The sequence below is a fragment of the Vicugna pacos genome, chromosome 26 (assembly GCF_048564905.1).
Source record: "Vicugna pacos chromosome 26, VicPac4, whole genome shotgun sequence".
NCBI lineage: Eukaryota > Metazoa > Chordata > Mammalia > Artiodactyla > Camelidae > Vicugna > Vicugna pacos.
In genome coordinates, this window is record NC_133012.1 from 16,904,951 (window position 1) to 16,912,710 (window position 7,760).

Sequence of the window (7,760 nt, forward strand, 5' to 3'; positions counted from 1 at the left end):
ATATGAACTGTGGTTATCCCCTTTGCTGGGGACGCTAACATTTATCAGTCTTGGGACTTTGGTGGTTTCTGCCATTTTAAAAATGCTCCTGTTCTCTTGCCCTGACAATGATGTGCAGCTAGAATGGTCTGCTGAAAATAAGACTTGATTAAAAAAAATTGCAGTTGTAATCTGGATCCTTCGAGATGGCAGATTATGAAAAATGGACTTGAAAAATGGACGCCTATTACACCTATTGTGAAAAATCACATTTGGGTGATAACTGAATACCTGAAAACCAGGCAAGACTGTGATGTCTTCCATTTACCACAGTGCAGCTGCCTGACAAGTGAAAAATAATAAATTATAAGGGATTCTTGTGGCAGTGGAACTACCTTGACTGTGGTGGTAGATGTGTAAACCTACTCTGGTGATAAAATTGCACCAAACTTGATGAATGCACCCACACACACACAAATGAAGACAAACTGGGGAAATCTGAATAAGATTACTGGATTGTATAATGTTAATTTTCTGGTTGTGATACTGTATTATAGTTTTGCAAAATGTTACCATTGGAACAAACTGGGAAAACTACACAAAGAATCTCTCTCTATTATTTCTTATAACTGCATGTTATAATTATCTCAATAATTATATATTGTATATATAATTATGGATAATTATCTCAATAAACATTTCTGTCAAAAAAAGACAGTAAATCCGTCTGGTTTCAGTATTATAGCACAATGATTTTGCTTCTGGAAAAAATAAATCAGAGCAAATTACTTTAAAACTTAGGGTGTAAGGATATAGTTCCAAAGGAATAACATCTCTGGAAATTTTAGCTAACTAATTAGCTTTTAAGAAGAACGATATCTTAATCTAACAGCTTCTTGTGAGGAGGTTTCATTTAAAGTTTCAGAGTTATATAAGCAATTTGGAAATAGTGTATAAAAATTCGCTTTTGGTGAATTTTTAAATGATGTGATACACATTTTTATATGTGAGGATTTAAATGAAGACAAATAGTGGTCACTATGATATAGTTACTTGATTACTTAGAAAGTAGAATCAGTATTCACTATGTTTCACAGTCTGTAAAAGATGAGTTCTTTCCCTACACATCCAGACTGTGACCTAAACACATAAAATTAAGTAGCAAGTCAAGTAATAAAAACACTAAGTTTACTATTCCAGGTCATTGTTTGCCATTTGAGTGTCTGTGTGTGTGTGTGAGACCTTGGGAAGCCACATACTTAGTCAAACTGTTCCCCTAGTCAAAGCATTCTCTGTACTTTTGAAACAGCTCTGGATTCTATGACCCATTAGTTTGGATATCATTAGCAGAAGGAGTGGTTTTTTTTTTTTTTAAATATGGAACGCTTCACGAATTTGCGTGTCATCCTTGCGCAGGGGCCATGCTAATCTTCTCTGTATCGTTCCAATTTTAGTATATGTGCTGCCGAAGCGAGCACGAGTGTTTGTTTTTTAAGGAGGGTAAAAGCATCAAAAAATCTACCAAGTCAAGTCTGGTAAATAAAATGGTACATAAGCTTGAATCATATTCTCTTGAGTCAAAAACAAGGGGTTACTGAAAAGCAATGCATTTGCTTTTTTGTATGTGGTTTATTTATTGGTTCTGAAAAAAGCAAGAACTGTTTACAGTTTAAAGGCATATGCCTTTAGGACACTCATTTATGTGTGTATGTTTGTCATAAAGTCAGTGTTATGACTCTGTGGGCAAATCTTATACATAATATGGTTTGACACACTTGGTGTGTACCAATTAACCAAGACATATTTGTTGAATACCTACTGTATTCCAAATGATGAAGGAACTAAAAAAAAGAATATTGGATATATTTTCTACCCAATGAGACAACCCCGTTCCATCTGTTTTATTTACTCCCTATGCTTACTTATTAATGGACAGAACTGCCACTCTTGATTCATTTTATTGAGAGATTGGTGATTACTGCATCCTGGACTGTGTATCCAAAGTGGAGCACCTAGCAGTGTGCAAAACTGGATCCTTGAGGACCAGAGCTTCTGAGTGTGAGGAATCCTTGGTGACACTAAGCAGAAGGCATCCTGTGAACTCCTAGGATGAGCTGATAAGGAGTTTGGGATAACATTTGCTCTGGACATTCCAGGGAGATTTCTGTGTTCACAGTAAGAGCTGAGATGTGCTTCTTGAGTCCTTTACCATGGGAGGCTATGCTCTCCTATTTCTCCTCTGAGGTTGCCCAGGCAAATGCTGTGCTTCCCTATAGTTCAATGGCAGTTCTAATCCAAGGTCAAGAAATCAGGGAATTCCCCAGGTGTTAATGTGTTGTGCTTGAGAATGAACCTTTAGACTCCGTGTAAATAGGAATTAAATCTTAGTTACATAAGGCCCTGTGAATTACTCAAAGGCTGCACTCTGGGCTCACTGACTGTGGGCTGTGATCGAGTTACTGAATATCCATATTGCTTCCCCATTCAGCTTTGTTTCTGAATGTTGATGTCTTTGATCAAGGATGCAAAGTGATTTTAATCTTCTTGCTTAAGTGTTGAAGAATGACTTCTTTGCCATCTCAAGTGAGTTACTCAAAAATTTAATTTAATGACCTGCTGAGGTCTATAGACTACAAAAATAAACATTCTATCAATATGAAAACAATGTATAGAAAAAAATATCCTAGTGAGGAGGGTATGGCTCTAGTGGTAGAGCATATAGCTAGCATACACAAGGTCCTGGGTTCAATCCCCATGGACCTCCTTCAAAAATAAACAAATAAATAAACCCAATTGCCTCCCCACCGAAAAAAAAGAAGTGGTAAAAAAAAATCCTAACAAATATTTGGGTTACAGGTATCACAAAAGAAAGGCTTACTTTTAGAGGGAGAGGATACATAATATAGACAACTAGGTGTGTTAAAAAAAAAAGAGAGAGAGAGAAGGGAATCCTCTCAAAAGGGAGAATTGGAATAAATTGTATTTTTGAATTTTCATGTTTCTTTATCTCAAGGTTTTGTGGGATCCAGTTCCATGATAAGATTTTTCCTAGTCTTCTCCTGGTAGGCCTTGTAATTAGGGAAAATCTAAAAAGTGGGTCGTCCCTTGCTGCATTTGTGTTGAGTAACCTTATTTTTTGATTCAGTCAGCATGAATATAAGACATATTCAAATCAAGCTTATACAATAAAATATTCTTTCTTTCAAATTTGCCTCTGTAGCCTCCGTCCCTCATCAGATGTCAAGACTAATTCAGTCACAGTGGATACAAGGCTTATTCTTTACATAAGAAAGAGAGCACTGTTGTCCTACAAGTGAATAGAAACTGCTGAAAGATGGGGCCCCAGGACTGCGCTTTTATCTCGAGTTCCTGGGAGAGTCAAGGTGCTCTAAGAGATATTATCCATTCTCTTTCCAGATATTTTAAAGATCCCTAGGCCTCCCATGTGCTGGAAGGCGAGAGAGGATTTAAAGTCTTTCTGAGAATGATTCCTCACGTTACTGTGGTTTTCTGTTACTAATACAATACTTAACTTTCCCAGCATCTGTGACAGTTTTTTTTTCCTCCAAGGCAATGAACACAGGTAACTTCTCTTAAGAAACAGAATAGCTGAGTATAACTGCAAATTGTTTACACTTAGGTTCGAGTGGTTCAAATTATTCATCCTCTGATATGCTTTTTGTTTTTCTAAGAAAAGTGCAGCTATAAGTTTATGAAGACTAAGGAAATTCAGCTTTGGAGAAGGATTGGAACATTTCAGCTGCTATAGCCTTTGTTACTATCTATTATTTATAAACAGGAACTCTGATTTTCTCTCCTGGGTCTATCTATTGTAAAGGGTGCAACAATGTCTCCTTGCTGCAGAAGCAGGAATGAATCCCTTTTGGCACTAGAAGCCTGCTAAAATGTGGTATGTATGTTCCACGAGGAAAGAGATTTTTTGCCTCTTTTGTTTGATGTCCTGTCCTGACAACTAGAATAGTGCTTGGTACAGAGTGGACACTCAGTAAATACTTAATGGAATGAGCGATGGAATCCTTAAGAAAAACTGTGGGTTGTCAGTTTATTGGAGCTTGATCTCTAATGACCTTCACATGGGAGAAAAATATTATCTGTTAGGTGCACTGATGCATTTTCTCCCCCTTTGTCTTAGGAAAAGCTTGCCTCCCATTTTCTAGGCTTGATACCTGAGGCAGAACTCTGTGGCCTAGGTCACCAAACTCTGCAGCTTTTCAGGGGGCCACAGTTGAGAATTGGGAAGGTCTTGGAGTTTGCATCAACCTTGTAGAGAAATGCCAGTCAGCAGAGAGTCTGTTCCCAGGGCCACATGGCTGGCTGGGGTGGGTGCTGGCCAGATGTAGAAGCCTTTCCCAAACTCATCAAATGCATACCATAGACCTGGTTAATAAAGTATAAACCAGCAACCAATGATTATATTTTAGAGTTCTTATTTCATCACGAAAAAACTCAGTATGTGAAGATAGGTTGGAATGTGTAAAGAAAAGCTAAGAAAGCAGATTTCTGATAAGACCAGCATGTGACTTGTATAACAGCTCTGAATTACAGTCTGAAGGATTGAATGTTGACAGGTCCTTCTTTCTTATTGGTGATTGCTAGGATTTTATTTCCCCTTGTAACAGGTCATTTCTGAGCCAATCTCAGGATGAGAAAATGCTTTGAAGAATTATGCATGATGTGGGGTGTATCTTCCTTGTTATCATTGGGGGTTCCACTGTTTACAGGGTAGATGGAGATGATGCCCTTGTCTTTAGACATAATAGCTTTTGACAGACAGTCCAAAATAATTCCTTTTTTAGCCACGCAGTTGTCGTAAGTCTGCTTAGTTGGTCATCCAAGTGATGACATTTAAGATATAGCTGATACACCATTTATCTTAAGGAAACATTTTAAAATTAATTCGTCAGACCTGTGCAATATTTTATCTTTTCAGTTTAATACTATCCAAATGTGCTTTTGGTTGCTTTTGTGAAGCAAAAACACATGTGTGTTTCTTCATAGATCAATCAGTTAGCTTTGAAAACATAGTACATTTCAAGTACGTAACAAAGGCCTCAAAACACAATTTTTAAAGCAGCAATGAGGAGCTGAGTTTGCTTCAGTTTTGGATTTTTAATAGACTTCACTGTTACGTAGTGAAGACAGAAATATGCCATAGAAGTCACTGGCTAAGAGCCAAGACTTTTTCTCTTGTATTATTTTAGATCCTATCGTCTCTTTCTGATGCTCAGAAGGAAACGTACACATTCATACTGTTGGGTAAAGTCATTAGAAAACATAATTTCCGTAAACCTACTCTTTTGACTCTTTAGGTAAATATGATGGCATATGAACTTGAAATTTCAAATTATGACCTTGTTAGAAATTTTCATGTACTACCAATGAAGGTATTATTATGCTTGTGTTCTTTGATTTATCATAAAATTACGTGAGACCTTCATATTTGTTGAAGTATAGTGTATGTCAATGTAACTTAAAAGTTATTTCAAAATGCACATCAAATCCATCATTTATTCTGTCAGTTTTATCTCTGAATAATTCTTATGTTTCTTCATTTATTTACACTCCAGCTCCTGTCACCCCAGTCCAGATCACCATCATCTGCATCTCTTTATTATCTGAACTACTGGAATAGAATTCCCTCCCAAATGCCCTGGCATGGTTAATGACACAGGAAAGCACTTTTTGTGTTTTTTATGTAAAAATGTAGAGTCCTAATTGAATATTCAAATCAATAGCAATGGAAACACACCAACATGTTAACACTGATAGAATTAGGGGTGTAACATTTTTCTCATAGTTTTTAATACTTTCTAAATGTTCTACAACAAGCATGAATTACTTTTAAAATATTTTACTGAGGTTCATTCTCATTTTAAAGATTTCAAGCAGTACAGAATGGTTAAGATGAGAATATATATCACCCTTACAACTTTGAAATAATAATCATCAGATTAGGTGAACACCAGATACCAAATCTGACTTTTTCCACATACATACTCACAGACACACAGACACACAGACATAAACAGGAAACAGGACAACTAGCCAAATAGTTAGACAAACAGGCAAAAAATAAAATTTTATAAATTCAGGATCAAACTATAGATTTTTTTAATGAAGTCTTACACTTTATATTACTTTAGTAATTTGTATCCCCTCAAATTAAGCCTTGTTAAAAATGCAAGTTGTCAGATACTGAAACAGAAACAACACGTAACTGTAGCTTTTTACATTATACAGTTAAATACAGGCTGCATCAAGCTATGTTTCAGTTCTTCCCTTCTCCCTCTGTTCCTACGGCCCCATTATGTGTGTGATTTCAGAAGAAACATAGCTAACATACTAGTGCTTTAAAGTCAATATAGCTTATTGGGGAGGAAATGGAAAGTGTCCTTTCCACTTTGATGAATTCTCTGTAGAAACATGTCAGCCTTTTTCTTCTCAATTTTCTTGGACAATTTCTATATTTACTCACCAACCAGTGGGCTAGATCATTTCTTACCAAACACACTGAACAATTTGTGCAACTCTTCTGAGGGAAAAAAAAGAGTAAAAAAAGAATAAAATCTGAGTCTTCAAACTATAAAGACTAGACAAAATAAGTGGAATTTGCAGTTTAAAGATTTCTGGATTCAATGGTCTATGAGTAATCAAACTGGATATACACCAAGAACCAGTTAATGGGACAGTCAACTTGCCCAGTACCACCTTCCCCACTGGAAAGCTGAAAACACTTTTGTCTCACATGGCAGTGTGCTGATGTTAGCTAGAGCCAAGTCTTTGCTAGTAGACAGAGCTGAGTTTGAAAGTTCTTTTTCTGCAAGTTAGTGTTAGGTGTGACTCTGAGTATGTCACATATGTCACAATCTAGTTCCCCACTCTGTAATACAGAAATAATAAAATCTCACTCAGAGTCATAATTTTACATGAGAGTCTACCTTACAGTAGGTACTTGATAAGAGCTCATTCCCTTTTCTACCTTTTGTCATCTAATTTAGTGGTTTTTGGGGGGGGTAAGGATTTGTATATTTCAAATATGTTGCTTATAAATAAGTTATTGTTAAATTAAAAATCAGATCTAAAGTTTTATTTTTAAATTAGTGATTTTGATGCATTTATATTTTTTATGGTTTCCTTTATAATCAGATTTATTTTCATCATCTGATTTTGTGCTTTGTATTTTTCCTACTTTTACTATGCTTTCCTTTTTTCTTCCTTCTTTTTTTTTTTTTTTTTTTTTGGACTCAATTTTGATTTAAAAAATTTCTCCTTTCTCCTCTGTTGGTTTGGAAGTTGTAACCTTTTTTCCTCTTCATTGCATGGTTGTTCTTGATCTCAACGAAATCCCAAATTAATCTCTGTTCTCCTCCCTGGCAGTGCAGTACCCTAATTCTGATCAGTCTTCTGTCTTACATAGTATTCTTGTACATTGTTTAGATTTCACCTTTTTGTCCCATATATTTACATCATTGTTATTCTATATATTCAGTGTCTGTTTATATTTACCAATTTCTTTATCATCATTTCTTTCATCCCAGACCTTTTCCTGGAATTATTTCACTTCTGACTGATGTATTTCCTTTAGCGATTCTTTTAGTGAGGATCTGATGATATGAAAAACAGATTTTTTGTTTCCCTAAAATGCATTTATTTTGCCCTGATTATTAAATGATGATTTGGCTGAATAACCAAGTTGAGGTGAACATTATTTTCTTTCAGCAATTTGATGATAGTGTTTCATTGTGTTTTGGATTCATTGT

The 7,760-nt window shown here is 35.7% G+C and overlaps 1 non-coding gene across 1 annotated transcript; it reads right to left on the reverse strand.

Moving 5' to 3' along the window:
• Positions 1–1,350: 1,350 nt before the first annotated feature.
• Positions 1,351–1,457, reverse strand: LOC140689619 (U6 spliceosomal RNA). Its single transcript, XR_012064660.1, has one exon. It is a non-coding gene; the product is annotated as a U6 spliceosomal RNA (small nuclear RNA).
• Between the last annotated feature and the right edge of the window lie 6,303 nt (positions 1,458–7,760).